At 40.2% G+C, this 27,627-nt stretch overlaps 1 long non-coding RNA gene across 2 annotated transcripts in view; it reads right to left on the reverse strand.

The window, feature by feature from the left end:
• Positions 1-27,627, reverse strand: part of LOC135101091 (uncharacterized) — a 50,880-nt gene that overhangs the window by 16,047 nt on the left and 7,206 nt on the right. For both annotated transcript variants that reach the window (XR_010269011.1, XR_010269012.1), the window contains exon 2: positions 275-433. This is a non-coding gene — a long non-coding RNA (uncharacterized LOC135101091). The remainder of the gene's footprint in view (positions 1-274; positions 434-27,627) is intronic.

The raw sequence follows: 27,627 nt of genomic DNA on the forward strand, positions 1-27,627 counted from the left end.
GCGTGGGGAAAGCGTTATCATTTTAGTGGAAACAAGAGTGCTTTTTCATTTCGTTTTCCATGGTGAGTCCCTTGACTGCAGTTAGCGTGACGTCACCTGATAAAATGCTTGCGAAACGGGTGGCGGTAAAACAGAAGAACAGAAACAGAGTAAGCGTTCTGACACAAGAAAATAATTGAAGGCAGGAAAGTAAGAGAAGGTGAATAATGAGAATATTATATGTGCCAAGAGTACAAGAAGTATTAGTAAAAACAGAAAGATATGGAAAACATACCTCGTAATGTGGAGAAAATTAATGACATCTGGAGGGAAGTGTGAGAAAGTTGTAGTCACTTTGTAGATCGTGGCAGTGTTGTTTGTTGTTGTTGGGCTGCCACGGCCGTAGTAGTAGTAGTAGTGGCATTAGTAGTGGTAGTGGTGGTTCCAGGTGGAGCTGGAGACGAAAAAATAATAATAATAACAATTAAACACAACATAATCGCCGCATCCATTTGCTTCGTTATCTGCAGTTCACTTCCTTAGGTCACTGACTAAATACACTAATAGGATTACACCAAAGTATAAAAGCATTAAGGGGCATTACTTCCTCTCAAAGCTATTTCCATTTAAGCCTTTCGGTACGAGGGCGGCGTAACATGCAAGGTGTTGAACTAAAGAACATGAAAGCAAGAAAAGAAAACTGAACAAGCCTTCACGTGAACATAACAAAAAGGAAACGTATGAGACGTGTTTGGTGTGTAGGAAACTGAGTGTGTTTCTCCATAAAGTCATTTGCGGCATAAATGTGTTGTGGTGGTTGGCAATAAAAATTAATTACTCTTTATTCATATAATAATTATGAGCATTACAATACAGCAAACAATAACGGCATCATCTACCACCACCACCACCACCACTATTACTACTACTACTACTACTACTACTACTGCTACTTCTAGTACTACTACTACTACTTCTAGTACTACTACTACTACTTCTTCTACTACTACTACTACTAAAATAATAATAATAATAATAATAATAATAATAATAATAATAATAATAATAATAATAATAATAATAATAATAATAATAAAAATAATAATAATAATAATAATAATAATAATAATGATAATAATAATGATAATAATTATAATAATAATAATAATAATAATAATAATAATAATAATAATAATAATAATAATAATAATAATAATAATAATACTGTTACTACTACTACTACCATCATTCCATCTACTACTATTATTGCCACAAAGAGTGCTGCTGCTGTTGCTATTGTTACTGTTACTGCTGTAGCTGTTACTACAACTGCTACTTCTATTGCTACTGCTATTACTACTACTACTACCACTACTACTACTACTACTACTACTAGTTTCCATATATACAATTCTAGCAGCAGCAACGTCAGCAAGAATAACAACAACAACATCAGGAATAATAATAATAGTAATAACAATAATAACAATAATAATAATAATAATAATAATAATAATAATAATAATAATAATAATAATAATAATAATAATAATAACAGTAATAATAATAATAAAAATTATAGTATTAATAAAAATAATGACAACAGCAGCAACAAGAGCAACAACAACACCAACAACAATGAACAATAATAATAATAATAATAATAATAATAATAATAATAATAATAATAATAATAATAATAATAACAATAATAACAGTAATAATAAATAATAATAATAATAATAATAATAATAATAATAATAATAATAATAATAATAATAATAATAATAATAATAATAACAATAATAACAATAATAATAATAATAATAATAATAATAATAATAACAATAATAATAATAATAATAATTCTATTGTTACTGCTACTTCTACTACTACTACTACTACTACTACTACTACTACTACTACTACTACTACTGATACCACTACCACGACAATCATCAATTACATTATCGCCGTCACCATCATTATTGTTCGCTTCATGATTACCAGTCACATAACAGTAATCAGTATTATCATAACGAACAGAACATTTCCATAGTGTAGAAAACTTTACCCTAAAATTTATGTTACGTTCTGCGACACTTAATTGGGTGCAAATAAATCCACTAAATTTTAACATTAAAATTCTCCACATTAGAATTGACAACGAACATGCTTGGATACGTAAATGTGTGTGTGTGTGTGTGTGTGTGAGAGAGAGAGAGAGAGAGAGAGAGAGAGAGAGAGAGAGAGAGAGAGAGAGAGAGAGAGAGAGAGAGAGAGAAATGTAAGTATTAGGCCTAGCGAGAATGAGGAGTGTGGCCGTGGTAGTACACGTGAATGGATAGTTAGAGATGTGTGATACTGACGTGAAAGAAATGGGTGTGAAAGGACGGAAGAAAGGAGATAAGGGGACAAAGGTGCTGTCAAATTATCTATCTAGGGTGTGTACCTGTCAGGTGTAGCTGGCTGGAGGGTGTAAAAAGGTATCAATCTGGATACGGGGGGCGGAAATAGCGTGAATGAAGCAAAGCGAGGTGATCGTGAACAGTGTGCGAGTGTGTGGAGTGTACAAGTGTGACGAGTATAGGTGTAAGAGTGGATAGCAGGAGTATGTAGGAGTGTGTGTGGGTAAGTGTAACATGAGCTGAGTTTACCGTGAGTGTTAATAAAGCTTGACTTGAAACAGTGTGTGTGTGTGTGTGTGTGTGTGTGTGTGTGTATAGTAGGTTTGTCGAGACTGAGGATAAAGTTAGATCTGGAATATGGTGTGTATATGTGTGTATGGGCGTGAATGTGCCAATGAATGTGTGTGTGTTTGTGTGTGTGTGTGTGTGTGTGTGTGTGTGTGTGAGGGTAGGTGAGTGGGTGAAGCGAGTTGTCTCTTAGTTAAGACCATCGGGGCAACTTGCAGGGCTGCCTCCATTTCACGGCTCGTCGCGCAGGTGGCTGGATGGTTACGTTGTTCCCGGGCTCTCCCCCTCCCCCACCTTCATCCTCCTCCAGCTCTGGCTTCTGCTTCACCTCTCTTGAAGCGTGGAGGAGGAGGAGGAGGAGGAGGAGGAGGAGGTCACTGGTTTTCTCGTCTTGATACGAAACAAGCCGCTCATTTATTGACGCATCGCTTAATTTTTCTTTCTTGCGTCGTGCTTTGTTCATCGGTCTGTTCCCTTTTCTGTCTGCACGTGTTTCCTCCTGTTTGTCTGTCTGTCCATTTTTGTCTCATTGCTTCCCTGTTTATATCTATATTTATTTTGATCTGTCTGTTGCATTGCCAAAAAATTTTCAATGAATTAGTCAATCAATCAATCAAACAATCATTCTGTCAATCAGTCTGTCGGTTACTGTATGCTTAGTTTGACTCTCTCTCTCTCTCTCTCTCTCTCTCTCTCTCTCTGTCCCTCTTTAATTCCTTACTCATCACTAAATCCTTCTCCGTTCTCGCTGAATGTATTCGTGCTTCATTTTCCTTTCTTTCTCCTCGCCCAAGTTCCCTTTTACTCTTTTTCTCAATTTTCGCTTCCCTGCTCATCATTCAGTTCTCACCAATCACATTATTTTGCATTTCCTTGCTCTGCTTCATTCAATTTATTTTTTTTATACTTTCTCTTGCCTCATGATGCGTTTCCTAATTAAATACAGGAAAAAAAAAATAGTTTTGATCCAATTCACGAAATCTACGCTCAAATGATTACATCTGCATCTGTAATGACTGGTCTTTTATACAAACAAATAAACGTGTATAAATTTTGTTCGTGAATTTTGTTTACATTATTCTATCTTACTTTTTTTTTAGTATGTTGAAAGAAAACGGTAAAATTACTCTGTGTTTGTGTCTGAGTGTGTGTGTGTGTGTGTGTGTGTGTGTGTGTGTGTGTGTGTGTGTGTGTGTGTGTGTCTGGCAATTTGTCTCTTTCTTTCTGTTTGTCTGTCTCTGTCTGTCAGTTTGTATGTCGCTCTGTCAGTTTGTATGTCTGTCTCTCCCCCTTACCTCTCTCTCTCTCTCTCTCTCTCTCTCTCTCACATTAAAAGAAATATGGCAGCACACGAGAGAGGAGGGAGTGGCCTGGTCTAACAAAGCGTAACTCGCCTGACCTGACCTACTAAGTTGACTTAAACCAACCAGCGCGGTGAGGTGACCTAACTTAACCGCTCTAAACTCCCAGCGTCTCTCGTGTGGTGGCGTCGCCCTGCTCTGTTTGACTTGGAAATGACTTCGAAAGCCCCTCCTCTCCTCTCATCCCCCAGATCCTTTCCTCCTCCTCCTACTCCTCCTTCTGAGTCCTTCTCGTCTCTCTTCTCAATCTGTCTACATCCTTTCCTCCCCTCGTCCGTCATTCTTGTAGTCTAACCATATCCTCTTCTCTTTCCAGCTCTTTTAAATTCATTTCTACCCTCATTTATTTCTGCTTCAACTAGTCTAACCTTCTCCTCCTCCTCCTCCATTCCCAGTCCTTCTGCACCCATTTCCCTCCTCATCCATCCCTCTTCTGCCAGCGTAACCTTTCCTCGCCCTTTTCCTACACGCATACGTTCCCTCGCCACCTGTGTCATTTCCGCTCCATCCCCATTCTTCCTTCCTGTCTCCGTCGCTACCCCTCCCCGTCCACCCTGCAGCTACTCTTGCCTCCTGCCTCCTCGTCCTCGCCCATCCACGCCCACCCACACACCTCCTGTCCCTACTCCTCCTCCTTCTCCTCCTCCCACCTTGCTGGTAATTAAGTCGGTCTTCCTCGGCGGACAAATATTTTTCCCCCCACACCGGCTAACGACTGAAGATTGCCCGGGTAATGACATTCTGATACTAATTATTGGTGGAGGAGACGGGATATTTTAGGATAAGTGGAGGAAATTTAAGGAAAGCGACGATCCCTCCAGAGATTACCAAAGCTCCAGGGAGTAAATATTGTGCTTAGGAATCATCCAAGGTGACTCAAGGTGTTCCTCAGGTTTCTTCTTTGGTGTCTTACGCGAGAGAGAGAGAGAGAGAGAGAGAGAGAGAGAGAGAGAGAGAGAGAGAGAGAGAGAGAGACATAGGGCACACCACTCCTGCTCGATTATGTTACAAGTGCACCAAGTGTTAAAAGGTCTAAAGTTATAACATAATTTGTGATGTTTTTTCTTTCTTTTTTTCCCCGCGAGAAGAGTGACACGAGTTTTAATACGCGCAGTATTTTATCAAACGCTAAAATGCACCGAGTATTATACATGAACTAACTTTACTTCATGCGAAAATTGACCTCGCTGCTGCAGTAAAGAAAATTAATAGCTCACTAACTAATGGCATGACAAAGAAAAAAAAAACACTAATTAAGTTCCGGAAGGGGAAATAAAATAAGACGAAAACTCACGATAATGGCAACGACAGGAGGGAAAACAAAAAAACGACGAAATGCATTAAATAAATTCTCTAAAGCGGCATCGTGCGCGGAGCATAAAAAGCAATAAATGTCGGTCCTCCTCATCGTCGTGAACTCTCAACGGTAACAGCTCAGTCAGGCGGCGCTCCTTCCCCTATTGCACTTCCCCGACACTCCCCTACTCTTGCCTGACACTCTCCTACCCTTGCCCGACACTCCTATACATTCGTAACACCCATATCCTTCCCCAACGCTCCTCTACCTTTCCCCAACACACCTCTACCCTTCCCAACACTACCTTACTGTCCTTCCCCCACTCTGCCATATCTTTTCCCTGAACATTCCCTTATCTTCCTTTCCATTCCCCCTACTCTTCTGCGCATCCTTTCGCTTTCCTTACACGCTCCTTTCCTTTCCTCCCCTCCTCCCATTACACTACTACCCTGTCTTAGCTATCTCCTACCATTCCCAACACACACTTACTCTTCTCCTAGAGGAGAAGGCAGTAGACACCTTCCGAAACAACAACTACTCCCAGTGAGGTCTAAAGCACTGGATCAGGAGGTGCTGTGAACTTATTAAACCCAACTGTGACCTCACTGAACGTTTCCCTTTGTGTCTCACAACACAAGAGAGCAGTCACAGCCTGCCCTCTAAAGACAACTCTCTTTCTTCACGCAAAACTACATGCACCTAATTACACACACAACCTTCGTTCAAAATTCAAAATCAGTATGGCGACTCCTAATCCAGCCTCGGAGTCCCCTTCTGGGGATGAGACCACAAATGTCCCCAGATCGAACTGCTCTTCTGGTATCGTTTCTAAGTGTCTTGACACCCCCTAGACTTTTTCCTCATTAACTTATGCAACATTCACGGTCTTAGATCTAAATTTCATTCTGTAGAACACCACCTCTCTTCTACTAAACCTCATCTTCTTTTCCTCACTGAAGCACTGGTGTCTGAGGCAAACTGACAGTAGCCCCTTTTCTGCTCCTTCCTACTTTCTTTGTTCTCATTTTCAATCCAAAGCTGGATGTTGCGTCTATGTGCCCAACGACTTAACTTGGTCTCGTGCCCACGCTCTTGAATCTTTCGAGTTCTCCACCATCTGGGTACGACTTCATCTGGTTATGGCTACAGAGTCACTCTCAAACTAAATTTATCTGTGCTGTTTATCTCTCACCTAACTCCTCTGATTATAAGAAATTCTTTGACTACTTAACTTCCAAAGAGGAGCACATTCTGACTCTCTTCCCTTTTGCGGAGATCTCCATTCCTGGAGATTTCAATGTTCACCACCAGCTTGTCTTTCCTCTCTCTTCACTGAACATCCTGATGAGCTAGCCTTTAACTTTACTATCCTTCACGAGCAACTGGTGCAACACCCTACTCGTATTCCTGACAGTCTTGGAGATACGCCCAACATTCTTGACCTTTTCCTAACTTCTAATGATTCTGCTTATGCTGTCACCCTATCTTCTCCGTTGGGCTCCTCCGATCAAAATCTCATATCTGTATGTTGTCCTATCGCTCTAATTCCTCCTCAGGATCCTCCAAAGCCGAGGTGCTTCTGGCGTTTTGCCTCTGCTAATTGGGGGACGAGGAGGTATTATGTTGATTTTCCTTAGAATGACTACTGCTTCCGAGTCAAAGACCCGTCTGTGTGCTGAGCGCATAATAGAGGTGATAGCGTCTGGCATGGAGGCGTACATTCCTCACTCTTTCTCTCGACCTAAACTTTCCAAAAAATGGTTTAACACAGCCTGTTCTCGTGCTATGCATGATGGAGAGGTGGCCCACAAAGGGTATGTGAGCCTTCCATCACATGGATCTCATGCGCTTTATGTTTCTGCTCGGAATTGTCAAGTCTGTTCTCCAACTAAAAACTCCTTCATTAACAGAAAGTGTCAAAATCTTTCAAGATCTAACTCCTCTCCTGACCTCTGGCACCTAGCCAAAAATATCACCAATTCCATTGCTTCTTCATCTTTCCTTCTTTTATTTCAACCTGATGGCACCACTGCCATCTCATCTATTTCTAAAGCTGAACTTTTCGCTCAAACCTTTGCTGATAAATCTGTCTTGGATGATTCAGGGGTTGTTCCTTCCTCTCCTCCATTCTCTGACTACTTCATGCTACCCATGAAGACCCTTCACAGTGATGTTTTCTATGTCCTCGCTGGCCTAAACAATCGGAAGGTTTATGGACATGATGGGGTCCCTCCTATTGTTCTCCGAATCTGTGCCTTCGTGCTAGCACCTTGCCTAGTCTTTCAACTCTGTTTATCAATATCTAACTTTCTTTTTTGCTTGAAGTTTGCCTACATTCAGTCTTTTCCTAAAAAGGGTGACCGTTCTTATCCCTTAAACTACCGTCCTATTGATTTAATTTTCTGCCTATCTAAAGTTTTTGAATCTATGCGGAACAGGAGGATTCTTAAACATCTATCACTTCACAACCTTCTTTCTGATTGTCAGTATGGGTTCCGTCAAGGCCACTCTACTGGTGATCTTCTGGCTTTCCTTACTGAGTCTTGGTCATCCTCTTTTAGAGATTTTGGTGAAACTTTTGTTGCCTTAAACATTTCAAAGGCTTTTGATAGAGTGTGGCACAAAGCTTTGACTTTCAAACTATCCTCATACGGCTTCTATCCTTCTCTCTGTAACTTCATCGCAAGTTTCCTTTCTGTCCGTTCTGTTGCTGCTGTGCTAGACGGTCACTGTTTTCCTAAATCTATCAGCAGTGGTGTTCTTCAAGATTCTGTCCTATCACCCAATCTCTTCTTACTATTCATTAATGATTTTCTAAAGCAAACTTCTTGTCCTATCCACTCCTACGCTGATGATACCACCCTGCACTTTACCACGTCTTTTCATAGACGTCCAACACTTCAGGAAGTAAACATTTCACGCTGCGAAGCCACATAACGCCTTACTTCTGATCATTCTAAAATTTCTGTCTGGGGCAGAGCAAAATTGGTATTGGTCAATGCCTCAAAAACTCAATTCATTCATCTATCAACTCGACACAACCTTCCAGACAACTATCCCCTCTTCTTCAGTGACACTCAACTGTCCCCTCTTCTACACAGAACATCCTTGGTCTGTCCTTTAATGGGAACTTCACTAAACTGGGAACTTCAAATCTCATTTCTAGCTAAAACAGCTTCAATGAAGTTAGGTGTTCTGAGTCGTCTCCACCAGTTTTTCTCACCCCCTTATCTGTCCATGTATGGAATATGCCTCATATGTATGGGGGGTTCCACTTATACCGCTATTTTAGACAGGATGAATCAAAAGCTTTTCGTCTCATCAACTCCTCTCCTCTAAATGACTGCCTTCAGCCTGTTTCTCACTCTGCATCTCTTGCTATCTTCTGATATTTTCATGCTAACTCCTTTTATGATTTTGCTAACTGCATGCCTTCCTTCCTCCCACGGTCTTGCTGCACAAGACTTTCTTCTTTCTCTCATCCCCTTTCTGTTCACCTCTCTAATGCAAGTGTTAACTATCATTTTCAGTCATTCATCCCTTTGGTAAGCTCTGGAACTCCCTTCCCGCTTCTGTATTTCCTATTTCCTATGACTAGAACTCTTTCAAGTGGGAGGTTTCAAGACATCCTTCACATCTGGAATTCTCTGTAGGGCCTGGTATTAAGTGGGCCTTTATATATACGATATATATATATATCGATATATATATATATAAAGTGGGCCTTTATATATATATATATATATATATATATATATATATATATATATATATATATATATATATATATATATATATATATATATATATATATATATATATATATATATATATATATATATATATATATATATATATATATATATATATATATATAGATCCCTTACCCAGGGACACAGGGCACCGTGACATTCGGGTTTACCTTCCCTGGCTTACCAGGTACTTATTTATAGACTAACAAGAAGGAAGGATGAACAGCTGGCTGAGCTTTGCACCCACTACCCCAACTCGGATTCGTTTAGGAGTACGCGAATTCGTTGCCAAGCGCACTAGTAATAGTAACTGCACCATGCCCTTCCTAAAATATCCCTTCCCTCCTCACCACTAGAATTCTCCTTCCCAACATTGCCCATACCCTTCCCTTACCGTCCTTACTGCGCCTTACCACTATCACTCTCCCTAGGGCGTCCCCCACCACCATCACCATCCTTCCTCCCCACCACCAATGTTCCTTCGCCCTCCCACCACCTTCAAACCCCATCACCACCACCGCTGTCTTCCCGCCCCGCCACAACCATCCTCGCGGGGCCAATTACTGCCCTCGCTAAACCTTGCACGCTGTTAACATGTGCCATTCAAACAGGGGATTGCGGCCCAATGAGCCTCCTCACCAGTCGATAGGAGTAGTTGTGTAGGTGACGAAACTCGGCTGCGCTTTCTAATCTACCTTACGCGCATATTAATCGTTTTTCGTCACGCTTCTGCCTCCAGTACTGCACCAGGGACGGACTAATAGACGAATGAGAGGTACTTTTAATTGTCTCTCTGCATCATTGTTACGGCGATATAATGTTTTTCAGTTTATTGATGGAGTAAGTGGGGTTAGAGATTTCAACCACATAACCATGAAAAATTTGAATTCTACGTTTGTACAAATGGATAACTGAAAAATTTGTGACCAAACAAATTGAGCTGAATCCTCTACTCTACTCTTCTCTTCTCTTCTCTTCTCTTCTCTTCTCTTCTCTTCTCTTCTCTTCTCTCTCTCCGTAAATAGCTACAACCCCCTTAAACCAAAGGAGATGAGAGGTAAGTGATCTCTTTAGGGTCTCGAAAGAGCAACAACAAAACATTTGCATAAATACGGTTGGCACATTTAACACTGTCACTCACAGCTCTCTCATGCTACACACACGTATTGCGTTTTCCACTTATCTAGGAGGCCTTGTAAATATTTCCCTTCACACACATGCACACCCGTCCGCTGGCTCTTCCACCCACAAGCCGGCTGGAGTCCGATTCAAACCCTAATGGATAAAACAGGAAAAGTAGATGCAAAAAGCTAATCACCCTTGTTAATATAGTATTGCCATTACTATTCACGGCTTAAAGTAAGGCACTTCCATCAAGTCAAAACCAGTGTGGCTGACAGCTTATAGTACAAATGTAAAAATGCTGAATGGTAAATAAATAGCACAATTTTAGTTTTTAATATCATTAGGCTTTTTATTTTCCTAACTACAGTGTTTATCTATACTAGAAATAGACTCTAAGCCTAAACTTCTCTCTCAAAAAAGAATAGTAATTATCACAACAACAACAACAACAACAACAACAACAACAACGACAATAACAACAACAACAACAATAATAATAATAATAATAATAATAATAATAATAATAATAATAATAATAATAATAAAAATAATTGTTATCATTATTATTATTATCATTATTAGCACTATTATCATTAATATTATTGTTGTTACTATTGTTGCTGCTGCTGCTGTTGTTGTTACTATTGTTGCTGGTGCTGTTGTTGTTGTTACTATTGTTGCTGTCGTTGTTGTTGTTGTTAATGTTGCTGCTCTCGTTGTTGTTGTTATTGTCGTTGTTGTTGTTGATGATGATGTTATTGGTGGTGGTGGTGTTATTTATGTAACACGGGCTCTGGTCAAGGAGAGCAAAAAAGGCTAAAAAAAAAATAATAATAATAATAAATAGAAATAAAATAAGATGATGGCCAGATCAAAGGAATATCCAAAATTATGAAAAGTATTTTCAAACTTTCATAGTTAGAAGGAAATACAGAAACAGACAAGGAATTCCAGAGTTTACCAGTAAGGATGAAAAATTGAGTGCTGGCGAAACTTTGCATTAGGATGGTGGACAGAAAAGGGGTGAAAGTTGAAAGGCTTGTGAAGCGAGGCCGCGGGAAGAAGGGAGGCATGATCAGAAGAGCTGTTAGCATGAAAGTGATGATAATAAGAGATACAAACTTGCGGCGAAGAGAGAGGAGAGGCTGAAGACGGTCAGAGGAGAGAAGCTGGTAAGACGAAAAATTAAATTTTGATACAACTATGATCAAGAGAGCAATATGAGTGAAACCCCGACATTATATTTGATGCATACTCCATGCGTGGATGGATAAAGGACGTGTACAGTCAGCAGCTGGTGGTGGATGTGAGAATAATTCACATTGACGCCTCAGAACGTATGACTTCATAGAAGCTGTTTTAGCTAAAGATGAGATGTGAAGTTTCCAATTATTAATAGTAAGTGACACCCCGAGGATGTTCATTGTATACGAAAAGGACAGTTTAAAAGAAAAAGGGGATACTCTTCTGTAAAATTGTTTCGAAATGATATGATAGGTAGAGAAATTGGGTATTGAGGCATTGAACAGCACAAAGTTTACTCTGCCCCAGTCAAAGATTATTGAGATATTAAGTCAGGCATTCTGTGGCCTCCCTGCGCGAGCTCTTGAATTCCTGAAGGGTTGAAGTCAACGACGTCGACGAAAAGACGTAGAAAAGTGCAGGGTGGTATCATCAGCGTAGGAGTGGATAGGATACCAGCAACAACAAATACAATAATTATAGTAATAATGATGATGAAAGTAACAATACTACTACTACTACTACTACTACTACAACTACTACTACTGCTACTACTTATTATTATTATTATTACTAATACTATTATTATTATTATTATTATTATTATTATTATTATTATTATTATTATTATTATTATTACTATTATTATTATTATTATCATTATTATTATTATTATTATTATTATTATTATATTGAGGTAGCGGTCTCCCTGACACACACTCGCAAATAAAATAAAACGGCAGCAGCAGCAGCAGCAGCAGCAGTAGTAGCCGTAGTATTAATAGTAGTAGTAGTACTAGTAGTGGCAGCAGCAACAACAACAGTACTATTACTACTACTACTATCACCACCACCATCACTACTATCACTACTATCACTTTTTCTACTACTACTACTACTACTACAATAATTATTACCACTACTACTACTTCACTGTTTACATAGATGATTTACTTTGGTTATCAGTATGTGAAAGGATAATCATGAAACAAAACTTCGGTTTTAACAATACATTGAGGCAGTGGTTCCCAAACTTTCACCCTGTAACCCAATTGAACATGCTACATTAAGCGTGTTATCCCTTTCACAAAATATTGTCAATACATGTGTGCAATGCGGGCCATGTCGTGATCAGAGCTGCTAAGCAACTGTGTCCTGAAGTATGCCTAGATGTCAAAATAATTTTTTCCAATACTTTTTTTTTTTTTTTATATTTATTGTTAAGCGATTTAACTTATTTACTTAATTATAACTGGTTTAATTCAGAACTTTACATACTAGGACGGGTTAACATTAATTCTAATGCCAGGTATCGCTTTGTGTTCTTGATTTCCGGAATTCCTTATTTTTTTTTTGTCACCCCTCAATTAAACCCCAAAAATCGTTATATTACGCCCAAGGGATAATTTACGCCCAGTTATGAACCACTGCATTAGCGCATATCTTCAAATTATTACATTATAGCTGTCATCCATGACATACATTAGTAATGTTTTCATCATAAAAGTGTTCATGTATTTTATACCAAGTATATTTTATTACTGCGTTACTTGATACTAATTTTCATATAAATCACGGTTGTCAGTCCTTCGAGTGTACTCCAACCCAGTGAGTGCAGTGAAGGAAATGCAGTGTGTGTGTGTGTGTGTGTGTGTGTGTGTGTGTGTGTGTGTGTGTGTGTGTGTGTGTGTGTGTGTGTGTGTGTGTGTGTGTGTGTGTGTGTGTGTGTGTGTGTGTGTGTGTGTGTGTGTGTGTGTGTGTGTGTGTGTGTGTGTGTGTGTGTGTGTGTGTGTGTGTGTGTGTGTGTGTGTGTGTGTGTGTGTGTGTGTGTGTGTGTGTGTGTGTGTGTGTGTGTGTGTGTGTGTGTGTGTGTGTGTGTGTGTGTGTGTGTGTGTGTGTGTGTGTGTGTGTGTGTGTGTGTGTGTGTGTGTGTGTGTGTGTGTGTGTGTGTGTGTGTGTGTGTGTGTGTGTGTGTGTGTGTGTGTGTGTGTGTGTGTGTGTGTGTGTGTGTGTGTGTGTGTGTGTGTGTGTGTGTGTGTGTGTGTGTGTGTGTGTGTGTGTGTGTGTGTGTGTGTGTGTGTGTGTGTGTGTGTGTGTGTGTGTGTGTGTGTGTGTGTGTGTGTGTGTGTGTGTGTGTGTGTGTGTGTGTGTGTGTGTGTGTGTGTGTGTGTGTGTGTGTGTGTGTGTGTGTGTGTGTGTGTGTGTGTGTGTGTGTGTGTGTGTGTGTGTGTGTGTGTGTGTGTGTGTGTGTGTGTGTGTGTGTGTGTGTGTGTGTGTGTGTGTGTGTGTGTGTGTGTGTGTGTGTGTGTGTGTGTGTGTGTGTGTGTGTGTGTGTGTGTGTGTGTGTGTGTGTGTGTGTGTGTGTGTGTGTGTGTGTGTGTGTGTGTGTGTGTGTGTGTGTGTGTGTGTGTGTGTGTGTGTGTGTGTGTGTGTGTGTGTGTGTGTGTGTGTGTGTGTGTGTGTGTGTGTGTGTGTGTGTGTGTGTGTGTGTGTGTGTGTGTGTGTGTGTGTGTGTGTGTGTGTGTGTGTGTGTGTGTGTGTGTGTGTGTGTGTGTGTGTGTGTGTGTGTGTGTGTGTGTGTGTGTGTGTGTGTGTGTGTGTGTGTGTGTGTGTGTGTGTGTGTGTGTGTGTGTGTGTGTGTGTGTGTGTGTGTGTGTGTGTGTGTGTGTGTGTGTGTGTGTGTGTGTGTGTGTGTGTGTGTGTGTGTGTGTGTGTGTGTGTGTGTGTGTGTGTGTGTGTGTGTGTGTGTGTGTGTGTGTGTGTGTGTGTGTGTGTGTGTGTGTGTGTGTGTGTGTGTGTGTGTGTGTGTGTGTGTGTGTGTGTGTGTGTGTGTGTGTGTGTGTGTGTGTGTGTGTGTGTGTGTGTGTGTGTGTGTGTGTGTGTGTGTGTGTGTGTGTGTGTGTGTGTGTGTGTGTGTGTGTGTGTGTGTGTGTGTGTGTGTGTGTGTGTGTGTGTGTGTGTGTGTGTGTGTGTGTGTGTGTGTGTGTGTGTGTGTGTGTGTGTGTGTGTGTGTGTGTGTGTGTGTGTGTGTGTGTGTGTGTGTGTGTGTGTGTGTGTGTGTGTGTGTGTGTGTGTGTGTGTGTGTGTGTGTGTGTGTGTGTGTGTGTGTGTGTGTGTGTGTGTGTGTGTGTGTGTGTGTGTGTGTGTGTGTGTGTGTGTGTGTGTGTGTGTGTGTGTGTGTGTGTGTGTGTGTGTGTGTGTGTGTGTGTGTGTGTGTGTGTGTGTGTGTGTGTGTGTGTGTGTGTGTGTGTGTGTGTGTGTGTGTGTGTGTGTGTGTGTGTGTGTGTGTGTGTGTGTGTGTGTGTGTGTGTGTGTGTGTGTGTGTGTGTGTGTGTGTGTGTGTGTGTGTGTGTGTGTGTGTGTGTGTGTGTGTGTGTGTGTGTGTGTGTGTGTGTGTGTGTGTGTGTGTGTGTGTGTGTGTGTGTGTGTGTGTGTGTGTGTGTGTGTGTGTGTGTGTGTGTGTGTGTGTGTGTGTGTGTGTGTGTGTGTGTGTGTGTGTGTGTGTGTGTGTGTGTGTGTGTGTGTGTGTGTGTGTGTGTGTGTGTGTGTGTGTGTGTGTGTGTGTGTGTGTGTGTGTGTGTGTGTGTGTGTGTGTGTGTGTGTGTGTGTGTGTGTGTGTGTGTGTGTGTGTGTGTGTGTGTGTGTGTGTGTGTGTGTGTGTGTGTGTGTGTGTGTGTGTGTGTGTGTGTGTGTGTGTGTGTGTGTGTGTGTGTGTGTGTGTGTGTGTGTGTGTGTGTGTGTGTGTGTGTGTGTGTGTGTGTGTGTGTGTGTGTGTGTGTGTGTGTGTGTGTGTGTGTGTGTGTGTGTGTGTGTGTGTGTGTGTGTGTGTGTGTGTGTGTGTGTGTGTGTGTGTGTGTGTGTGTGTGTGTGTGTGTGTGTGTGTGTGTGTGTGTGTGTGTGTGTGTGTGTGTGTGTGTGTGTGTGTGTGTGTGTGTGTGTGTGTGTGTGTGTGTGTGTGTGTGTGTGTGTGTGTGTGTGTGTGTGTGTGTGTGTGTGTGTGTGTGTGTGTGTGTGTGTGTGTGTGTGTGTGTGTGTGTGTGTGTGTGTGTGTGTGTGTGTGTGTGTGTGTGTGTGTGTGTGTGTGTGTGTGTGTGTGTGTGTGTGTGTGTGTGTGTGTGTGTGTGTGTGTGTGTGTGTGTGTGTGTGTGTGTGTGTGTGTGTGTGTGTGTGTGTGTGTGTGTGTGTGTGTGTGTGTGTGTGTGTGTGTGTGTGTGTGTGTGTGTGTGTGTGTGTGTGTGTGTGTGTGTGTGTGTGTGTGTGTGTGTGTGTGTGTGTGTGTGTGTGTGTGTGTGTGTGTGTGTGTGTGTGTGTGTGTGCTTTGCAAATTATCATGCTTACAAAAACAAGTAGATTATCTTCTTTTTTGTTTTAGCACAGCAGCCAACACCATTTCAAAATTTTAAGCATTTATGCATCAGGAACTAAAATCCTACACTTTCATAATACCTTAATATGCAATACATCATCACTGTAACATCTTGGTGCCAGCCAGACTTTAGATATTAAAATAATGCAATTAAAAACGAGAGAATAACAAAAACTAAAGACAGTAATAGTGCAAAATTAGTTTGGAGGTCAACCCTGCTACTTTCACATTACTCTTTTTCCCCGTTTTCTTCCAACTTTTCTCCTATGCATCTTCCCTTCCCCCTACTGTTATCATTATCCCTATCTTCGCCGTGTGTGTGTGTGTGTGTGTGTGTGTGAGAGAGAGAGAGAGAGAGAGAGAGAGAGAGAGAGAGAGAGAGAGAGAGAGAGAGAGAGAGAGAGAGAGAGAGAGAGAGAGAGAGAGGAGAGAGAGAGAGAGAGAGAGAGAGAGAGAGAGAGAGAGAGAGAGAGAGAACAGCTAAGAAAAAAAATGCTGGGGTTTCCCTATCTAAAATGACACTAAAGATGCTAATGAAGGACGTTTTTCTTTGAGGTAACCTTTTATTTCACTACTGATGGTGTCTAACTACAGGGAGGAGGTGAAGGCGTCTGATCCGGAATTCACCAATACACGGAACAGGAGACGACAAAATAATACTCTTGCTTCAACAATATTCTCCGACACAGGATCAATTTAAGGCAACATGACTACAAGATCCTGTGAAAGCGTGCATGGTGGACGCAACGATCGCAAGCAGCAGAAGTTAGACTATGCAAGGAAAAAAGTTAGTGGAATAGTCAGCCTTGTATTCCAGACTGTTAACGATCAGTCTGTGTACAGCTGTCCCGCGTCATACAGGAATCAAAGAGCATTCTGCTTCTGCCAGTATCTGAGTGGCAATTCATTCATTTTCTGGAGCTTCTAAACACGACTGGTTGCTATTACGTGATCGCATTAATTTTTTAACTGCCTTAAGATCGAACAGTAACGTTTTTTATACATTACAGTTCCAGCATTTATTAATCTTGTCTCTAGCATATATATATTACCTGGAATAGCCGTTACTGTCCAGAAGGAAGCTAAGTCCTGATGCGCAGAAAATATGAATAAACAAACGGCAGCAGCTTTCGCCTGAATGTTGTGTGCCGGACGATGCCAGATGCAACAATGATAAACATGCATACTTCAACTCAATACTTGGTTAATTTTCCCACTCGGCGCCTCATGAATCGGCATGCACCTTAATCAGATACACCAATCAGTCACTCTCCCGCACAATGAAGGTTACGAGGAATAACGCAACACTAGCATGGGACATCTACATAATGCACGCTGACGAGTAATGAATAACAAACTTGTCTATTCCCGCCGAGGACAATCGTGGGTTTTATTAGGTGGTGGTGGTGGTGGTGGTGGTGACTGTGATGCTAGTGCTGGTGGTGCTGATTCTAGTGCTGGTGGTGGTGGTGGTGGTGATCAGTCGGTTTTGTTGGTAATTTCAGGTGCTTAGATCAGTTTGTTTCTGATTGGGTTGCCAGAGTCATATTGTTGGTCATTGCAGTTGCTTGAAGCAACACTTTTTCCTCATGGGACAAAGAGCATGTGGTAGGGAGCTGTTTAGCTTTCGCTCATCCTGGGTAGCTCCATCACCATATTGTGTGTTTTTAGGCACACATGGTGATGGAATGGATGCTTTTTGTAAGTTCACGCCATTCTTAAAGTGCAGTACTCTAACCAATGGGTCACGAGAATCCAACATTTTTTTTGTAAAGTCGGTCTGTTTCTCCATATTGTGTCGACAACGCAATATATATTAAAGAAGAATTGTTGTTTATCATAATACGAATATTTTTATACCAGAACATTACAAACTTACTATTTTAGTTCCGGGTAAGTGTTAAAGCACTAGCGTCGCACTCAGATTCCCCAAGACCGACATTCAATCCACTGGTCCATGGAAACCCTAATTTACTTAAGAGTAAAGAAGATACATTTGAGCTCACGATTTCCTAGCCTGTATTCATGCCACACCAAAAGTTCATTAAGAACTACGTAATGCAGAAAAAAAGCAAACAAACAAACAAACAAACAAACAAACAAACAAAGAAGAAGAAGAAGAAGAAGAACGAAGACGAAGACGAAGACGAAGACGAAGACGAAGAAGACGAAGACGAAGACGAAGACGAAGACGAAGAAGAAGAAGAAGAAGAAGAAGAAGAAGAAGAAGAAGAAGAAGAAGAAGAAGAAGAAGACGAAGACGAAGAAGACGAAGACGAAGAAGACGAAGACGAAGAAGACGAAGACGAAGACGAAGACGAAGAAGAAGAAGAAGAAGAAGAAGAAGAAGAAGAAGAAGAAGAAGAAACAAACAAACAAACAAACAAACAAACAAACAAACACACAAACAAACAAAAAAGAAGAAGAAGAAGAAGAAGAAGAAGAAGAAGAAGAAGAAGAAGAAGAAGAAGAAGAAGAAGAAGAAGAAGAAGAAGAAGAAGAAGAAGAAGAAGAAGAAGAAGAAGAAGAAGAAGAAGAAGAAGAAGAAGAAGAAGAAGAAGAAGAAGAAGAAGAAGAAGAAGAAGAAGAAGAAGAAGAAGAAGAAGAAGAAGAAGAAGAAGAAGAAGAAGAAGAAGAAGAAGAAGAAGAAGAAGAAGAAGAAGAAGAAGAAGAAGAAGAAGAAGAAGAAGAAGAAGAAGAAGAAGAAGAAGAAGAAGAAGAAGAAGAAGAAGAAGAAGAAGAAGAAGAAGAAGAAGAAGAAGAAGAAGAAGAAGAAGAAGAAGAAGAAGAAGAAGAAGAAGAAGAAGAAGAAGAAGAAGAAGAAGAAGAAGAAGAAGAAGAAGAAGAAGAAGAAGAAGAAGAAGAAGAAGAAGAAGAAGAAGAAGAAGAAGAAGAAGAAGAAGAAGAAGAAGAAGAAGAAGAAGAAGAAGAAGAAGAAGAAGAAGAAGAAGAAGAAGAAGAAGAAGAAGAAGAAGAAGAAGAAGAAGAAGAAGAAGAAGAAGAAGAAGAAGAAGAAGAAGAAGAAGAAGAAGAAGAAGAAGAAGAAGAAGAAGAAGAAGAAGAAGAAGAAGAAGAAGAAGAAGAAGAAGAAGAAGAAGAAGAAGAAGAAGAAGAAGAAGAAGAAGAAGAAGAAGAAGAAGAAGAAGAAGAAGAAGAAGAAGAAGAAGAAGAAGAAGAAGAAGAAGAAGAAGAAGAAGAAGAAGAAGAAGAAGAAGAAGAAGAAGAAGAAGAAGAAGAAGAAGAAGAAGAAGAAGAAGAAGAAGAAGAAGAAGAAGAAGAAGAAGAAGAAGAAGAAGAAGAAGAAGAAGAAGAAGAAGAAGAAGAAGAAGAAGAAGAAGAAGAAGAAGAAGAAGAAGAAGAAGAAGAAGAAGAAGAAGAAGAAGAAGAAGAAGAAGAAGAAGAAGAAGAAGAAGAAGAAGAAGAAGAAGAAGAAGAAGAAGAAGAAGAAGAAGAAGAAGAAGAAGAAGAAGAAGAAGAAGAAGAAGAAGAAGAAGAAGAAGAAGAAGAAGAAGAAGAAGAAGAAGAAGAAGAAGAAGAAGAAGAAGAAGAAGAAGAAGAAGAAGAAGAAGAAGAAGAAGAAGAAGAAGAAGAAGAAGAAGAAGAAGAAGAAGAAGAAGAAGAAGAAGAAGAAGAAGAAGAAGAAGAAGAAGAAGAAGAAGAAGAAGAAGAAGAAGAAAGAAGAAGAAGAAGAAGAAGAAGAAGCCAAATGAACCTGTTGTTGCTACACCATAATCAAATATACCAATCACTCTCCCACACAATGTTACGATAAAAATAAAAAGGGCGACACTACCATGGGACATCTACACAAAGCACGCTGAAACAATAATGAAAAATGCTTGTTTATTCCAGCTGAAGGCGACCGTGAGTTTATCACAATACTGCAAACACACACACACACAAAGGCTGAGATCTCCCCTCATGAGGTGCTAAACCGGACAAGAAATAAAATTATAAAGGGAAGGGTTCCCTCATCTCGCTCTGTACCTCTCAGTCGCCTTTAACGATGCGCCGGGAACAAGGTGACAGTATTTTGAACTGCATATGAGCTATTTATACTGCACATTAAAACATTACGAAAACATTAAAAGGTATCCTGGGAATGCACTGTAAAATTTCCATATTAAAAGTGATGAATACTCGGTAGTCTCTCTCTCTCTCTCTCTCTCTCCCTCTCTCTCTCTCTCTCTCTCTCTCTCTCTCTCTCTCTCTCTCTCTCTCTCTCTCTCTCTCTCCCCCCCCGCCTGCAGCATCCTATGAAACACTCACTTCTCTTCATCTCCACCGCGTGCTTTCACTCCCCTGAACCAAACCAACAAGTAGCGGCAGGGTGTTTACGTCCCTGAAAGAGGGGAAGGTAGGAGCTTAACATGACGGAAATAGCGGGGAAGGGCAGGGGAAGACTGGCTACTTACCTTCGCTACTTCCCTATTCTCCTCGAGGTCTGGCGGAGGGCGGTGATTGTAGGAGCAGGAGTACGTGGCGGCGGTGGTGGTGGTAGTGGTGGTGGTGGTAGTGAGGGCGCACCTTAGTCTTATCATGCTGTGATTTTCTGATAAGATTATTGTTTATTGGCTTTCTTATATAAAAGGTTTGGCGAGGACTACAGACATAAGGGAGAGTAAATCAATGTTTGTGTTGTTTTTCCTCCTCCGAAGAAGAAACAGTGGGACTGGTGTGTGTGTGTGTGTGTGTGTGTGTGTGTGTGTGTGTGTGTGTGTGTGTGTGTGTGTGTGAAACTTCGTAAAGATCAGATGCATTCTTGAATCAAACACACACATACACACACACACACACACACACACACACACACACACACACCTTGGGCCTAGCAAAATCAGTATTTTTTTATTTTATTTATTTATTTATTTATTTTTTTTTTGTGTGTGTGTGTGTGTGTGTGTGTATGTGAAAAAAGGTAATTATGAAGTACATATAGATACAATAATAAAAAAAAATTGCCTTTCAATTGACATCATATAATTTAACGACGCAGTTCCCTTCCACTACTATACTATACTATACTTAGTGTTTTTTTTCTTTTTTTTTTAGTTTCATCTGAAATTTAAGATTTCATCTTGCTTTCATGAAGTTTGTGATTGTAAACTATTCACAAATTTTTCCTGTCCTTAGAGATGCTAACTCTATACAAGAGCTTTATTGTCCTTGTATGTAGCACAGCTCCCAAATATGGGAGTAGAAGAAGGCTTAATGGCACAACTTTGCTAAGCAGGGTAAAGTCAAATGTTTCTTGCTTCATCAACTCTCCTACTTTGACTGTCTTCTGTTTCACTTTCCGCCGTGATGCTGCATTTCTTGCTATCTTCTAGTGTTATTTCAATGGTAACTACTCCTCTGAACTTGCTAGCTGCACGCCTCCCCATCTCTCTTGGTCTCGCTGTACATGACTTTCTACTTCCTTTCACCGCTATGCTGTCTATCTCATTAATACAAGAGGTAACCAGTATCTTAATGGTTTCATCCCTTTCATTGGTAAACAGTGAAACTCTCTACCTCTGTTTTACTCCCTCCCTTTGATTTCAACTGTTTCTTGAGACAAATATCAGGATATCTTCAGAACTAATCTGGTTTCCATTCCGAAAATATTCAAATTTTTTAATGGTTTACTTTTCACCAAATTTTTGTTCCCTTGCTTGGCCTCATTCGCGCATTAAAAATCTTTCTAAACAAGCTGCGTCAACATTATTATCCTTTATGTAAACTGTTGATTGTAATTCATCAAAACATTTCCAGTAAGTCTTTCACAGAGTTTAATAAAATACTCACTGAACCAAAACTGATCTTTGTTACGAGAATGAATACGATGAAAACACCAACTCAAAGACACCCACGACAACCAGAAACACCCACACGAGATATTGCTACACTGACGACCATGGGAAGGACACTATGGAGACAAGTTCCCTCTTCTGTCTTCCACCTTTCTTCCTCTTGCGCCACCTCACCTCATCTTCACTTCCCGTCTTCACCACCACCACCACCACCACCACCACCACCATCTCTTTCTCTTTCTTACCGTTCATTCTAAAAGGCACGTGATGTAACGCTGGTGTGGAATCAAGGTGGAAGCATCTAAGCTATCAATTCTCACTCATCTAGACATGCCAAATCTGTAGATTCTCACACCGCATCTTTCCTTCCTACCTTCCATACGCACCCTCTTTTTTTTTTTTTCAATTCACCTTTCTCAGTCCGCCCAATGAAGCCCACTACTCCACTCCCTTCGACTCCAGTGCTGCCTGGAAAACTCAAGGAAGATTTAAGACAGAGGTTCCATAACAGAATGAAAGCGAGAGAGAGGGGAAGGGCGTGAAATGTACCGGTGTATTGGACAAGAAGGATGTGAAAAAAAGGGTGGAGAAGAAGACGAAGGTTTAGAAGACGAAGACGACGACGAAGAAGAAGAATAAGAGGAAGAAGAAGAAAACTAATAATAGTAGTAGTAATAATAATAAAAATAATAATAATAATAATAATAATAATAATAATAATAATAATAAAAATAATAATAATAATAATAATAACAAATAATAATGAAAATGTAGAGGATGAGGAGGAGAAGATAGAAGAATAATAAAGTTTAATAAAGGAGGAGGAAGAACAGGTAAAGATGACACGGGAAGATAAGAGACGAGAAGAGAAAAGAAGGTAAAGGACGGAGGTGAGAGGACCAAGCGATGAGGGGAAGACAAGGAGAGGAGATAAGGAACAAAGAGTAAAGGGAAAGCGGGCAGATTGGGACTATAATTTGAGAGAGAGAGAGAGAGAGAGAGAGAGAGAGAGAGAGAGAGAGAGAGAGAGAGAGAGAGAGAGAGAGAGAGAGAGAGAGAGAGAGAGAGAGAGAGAGAGAGAGAGAGAGAGAGAGAGAGAGAGAGAGAGAGAGAGAGAGAGAGAGAGAGAGAGAGAGAACGATGAAACAACAGGAAAAGGTGGACAAACAATAACTGCAGTGGTGGTTGAGGGAAGGAATAAAAAAAGAAGTGAGAGGGAAAGTTAATCAAGTAAGGAAGCATGATGAAAGGGAGAACTGGACGGAGGGAGGTAGGGAAGGAAGGGAGGGAAGGGAGGGAAGGAGGGAGGGAAGAGATGAAAAGAGGGAGGTAATAGATGGAAGTAATGGAAGGCACGAGAGAGAGAGAGAGAGAGAGAGAGAGAGAGAGAGAGAGAGAGAGAGAGAGAGAGAGAGAGAGAGAGAGAGAGAGAGAGAGAGAGAGAGAGAGAGCGAGAGAGGGTGGAAAGGTGAAGGAAGGAAGCGATCTCTTCTTTACTCTGTTCCTTTTTTAACAGAGACGCATCCGTATCCACATTCGCATCCAGAATTACATAAGAACATAAGAACATAAGAAATAAGAGAAGCTGCAAGAAGCGACCAGGCTTACACGTGGCAGTCCCTGTATGAAACACACCTACCTATTTCCATCTGTTATCCCCATCCATAATCTTGTCTAATCTTCTCTTAAAGCTCTCTAGTGTCCTAGCACTAGCTACATGATTACTGAGTCCGTTCCACTCATCTACCACTCTATTTGAGAACCATTTTTTTCCTATCTCCTTCCTAAACCTAAATTTTTCAAGCTTGAACCCGTTATTTCTTGTTCTACCCTGGTTGCTGATCCTAAGAATTTTGCTTACATCTCCCTTGTTATAATCCTTATACCACTTAAAGACTTCTATCAGGTCCCCTCTTAACCTACGTCTCTCTAGAGAATGTAAATTTAACAGCTTCAACCTCGCCTCGTAAGGAATACTCCTCATCCCCTGTATCCTTTAAGTCATTCTCCTCTGTACTGATTCTAATAGACCTATATCTTTCCTGTAATGTGGGGACCGGAACTGCACAGCGTAGTCTAGATGAGGTCTGACCAGCGCCAAGTATAACTTTAATATTACTTCCGGCCTTCTACTTTTAACACTCCTAAAAATGAATCCTAGTACCCTATTTGCCTTGTTTCTGGCTTCTATGCATTGTTTCCCTAGACGGAGTTCAGAGCTAACTATAACTCCTAAATCTTTCTCGTACCCTGTACCTACCAGAGTTTGGTTGTTTAATGTGTACCTATTGTGTGGGTTTCCTCTACCTACGCTAAGCACTTTGCATTTATTGATATAAAATTGCATTTGCCATCTATCCGTCCATTCATTCATTCTATCTAAGTCTGCCTGCAAGGCGATGGCATCCGATTCTGACCTAATTAATCTACCTATCTTTGTGTCATCCGCAAATTTACGAACATCACTACTAATTCCTCTATCCAAGTCATTGATAAATATTAGAAATAACAATGGCCCTAATACTGATCCCTGTGGCACCCCACTAATTACATGACCCCACTCGGATTTCGAGCCGTTTATTACCACTCTCTGTCGCCTGTTACCAAGCCATGACCCTATCCAGCCTAACACCTTCCCATCTATCCCGTGTGCCCTAACCTTTCTCAGGAGCCTTTGATGGGGTACCTTGTCAAATGCTTTAGTAAGTCCAGATATAAGATATCATAACTATCTCCATTATCTACTGCCTCGTACACCTTACTGTAAAAACTTAACAAGTTTGTCAGGCAAGACTTCCCCTCCGTGAAGCCATACTGTGACTGATTTATCAAGTTATGTTTTGTCTAAAAGTTCCCCAATGTTCATAGCTATTATTGACTAACATTTTACTTATAACTGAAGTTAAGCTGGCAGGTCTATAATTAGACGCTAAAGTTTTATCTCCTTTCTTAAAGATGGGTACTACATTAGCCTGCCTCCACATTACTGGTACCTCACCCGACTCCAGTGATTTCCTAAAGACAGAAACTAACGGCTCACTAATAATCTCTTTACATTCCTTAATTACAAAACAAGTAACATACACACCTGCAGTTTTTGTAAGATAACATTCCCATTAGCATCCACAAATTATTCGAAATTGCAACGTAAACGACTTCCACATCTTCATCTTCAGTTTTTTGTAAATCACCTGTATCCACATTAATTTCCTTTTAAAATGAGGGTATCAGTAATCCTCATATGTAACACTGGTTGTGAGAATATTACAAAGCGTATCACTGGACACTGGAGTGGTTACATTACGCGGGGTCCGTGTGGCCTACTTTATTTTTCGAAAAGTGTGACCTGTTTCCTTTGATGCTAACCTGTTGCCCTCGTGGATCCATTTGGGGCTATAGTCGTACCACATGTAAGGATTATGGTAATACAGTAGTAGTAGTAGTAGTAGTAGTAGTAATAGTAGCAGTAGTACAAGTAATAGCAGTAGTAGTAGTAGAATTGCAATAGTAGTATTAATAGTAGTATTAATAGTAGTAGTAGTAGTAGTAATAGTAGTAGTAGTAGTAGTAGTAGTAGTAGTAGTAGTAGTGGTAGTAGTAGTGGTAGTAGTAGTAGTAGTAGTAGTAGTAGTAGTAGTAGTAGTAGTAGTAGTAGTAGTAGTAGTAGTAGTAGTAGTAGTAGTGGTAGTAGTAATAATAATAATAATAATAATAATAATAATAATAATAATAATAATAATAATAATAATAATAATAATAACTTTATTAATCACCTAAACGTTAAGCGTTTCTTATACATTTTCTGCAAAAATGATGAAACAACTAAACATTAAAACATTCATGACAGAAGTGTTATAAAATCCTTAAATATAATGACTCATTTTAAGTTTTCTAGAGTCACAGGTGCCATGACCACTGCACAACTCACTATACACAAGATAGCTTTCTCACAGTTTTCTACAATCAGTGTCGTACCTGTACGACACTGAATGGATCCCAGTCTCGTGCCTGACGATAACAACACATAATTGGGGTTAAGGCGATGCCTGCTGTCTTTCATGATCACGCTGCAGTTTTGGATACTTGTCATATTGCAGATTTCCAACAGGGACCGGACGTTATAAGTTCCAATTCTCTTACATTGCTTAGTTATTTTAGTTTATTTTCAGATTCGAGCAATCTCTAAGCCAGCACAACGTAGCAAATGATGAGGCAAATATATTTTGTTTTGCGTACATCGTAACAATATGAACGAAAATATGTAGACAGGGATACTTTAATTCATGCTATTTTGTCAGTATGAAAGTTTACTGATGTTCATAGAATTCACTAAGCATGGAAGAGAGTTAGGTAAAAATATATTCATTTTGAAAAAAGTTTTGTCTGAAAAGGAGTTCTCCTAAGAGTCGTTATTTAAATATTGCTCTGATTACCTCGCATATTAAAATATAAAATGTACCTTAAAAAAAAAAAGCATCCGAAAAAAAAAAAAAACGCAATCCGCTTTATATCTGTTTGTGAATCTTTATCTGCATATCCGCTTCTTTAGACATCTGATACATAATTCCGCAGCTGCCTTTACTATTATAACCATTGTTATAAATAACACTACAGTACTACTACTAGTAATAGTAATATTACTACGGTTATTATTATTATTATTTTTATTATTATTATTATTATTATTATTATTATTATTATTACTATTATTATTATTATTATTATCATATTAGTAAATTATCAATTAGCTCGGATTCATATGTCATCGCCTTGCAGGCAGACTTGGATAGGATGAGCGTATGGACAGATACATGGCAAATGCAGTTTGATATTAACAAATGCAAAGTTCAGAGAACAGAAAAGATTTAGGAGTTATAGTTAGCACTGATCTCCGTCTGAGAAAACAACGCATAGATGCCAAAAATAAAGCAAACTGAGTATTAGGATTAAATTTTAGGAATGTTAAAAGTAGAAATCCCGAAGTAATATGAAAATTATATTTGGCGCTTGTCAGACCTCATCTAGATTATACTGTGCAGTGGTCTGAAGCCTCCCCGCCCCTTCCCCTTTCCGTATCTGGTGGTCAGTCCAGAGGTGTTCTTCCTTCTATTCTCCTGTCCAGGGACAGTTCTGATTGTTTTTCTGTATAACACCCAAATAAAAAAATTCTCTCTCTCTCTCTCTCTCTCTCTCTCTCTCTCTCTCTCTCTCTCTCTCTCTCTCTCTCTCTCTCTCTCTCTCTCTCTCTCTCTCTTTAAAATTCTGCTTATCCCTGTAAGCAGCTGTGGGGATGTCTGAGTTAGGCTGAATGCAATTAGATTTATTAAATTCCACTTACTCCCCGCAAGAAGCTTGTTTAAGTTGGGTTGAATTCAGTAGGATTTGTTAAATTTTACTTAATCCCAGAAAGGGACTGTAGGGTGTCTGGGTGAGGTTGAATGCAAAAACACAAGTTAAATTCCAATTACTTGGACTGTGTTGTGACTTAGGTTAAGATAGATTTGTTATATTCCATTTACTCCCTGCAAGCGGCTGAGATGACTAGGTTGGTTAACTTAGGATTAATTTATTACCAACCACACACACACACGCACACACACACACACACAAACTATGTAGTGTAGTGGTTAGCACGCTTGTTTCACAACCGAGAAGGCCCGGGTTCGAGTTCCTGGCGCGCGCGCGCGCGCGCGCACGAGCGAGAGAGAGAGAGAGAGAGAGAGAGAGAGAGAGAGAGAGAGAGAGAGAGAGAGAGAGAGAATAAATCTAAAGATGCCGAGCAGTGTATAAGCCTCAAGGGTTTTAGCTGATGGTTGGCTGCGTTGTACCAAAGTTATGGCTTTTATCTCATCTTACTCTGCAGTGGGACTCCCTAGTGCATCCCTCACAAGTTCTATCATATATAAAATGTCAGGCAGAACTCTCTCGATCAGCTAAGCATCACTATACACTCGCAGGAAGCCTTTCCTTTGCCGAAAAGTGAGGTGTTGGACTGTCATCCTGCCGCCTAAAAATAA

The sequence above is a fragment of the Scylla paramamosain genome, chromosome 6, assembly GCF_035594125.1.
Source record: "Scylla paramamosain isolate STU-SP2022 chromosome 6, ASM3559412v1, whole genome shotgun sequence".
Lineage (NCBI taxonomy): Eukaryota > Metazoa > Arthropoda > Malacostraca > Decapoda > Portunidae > Scylla > Scylla paramamosain.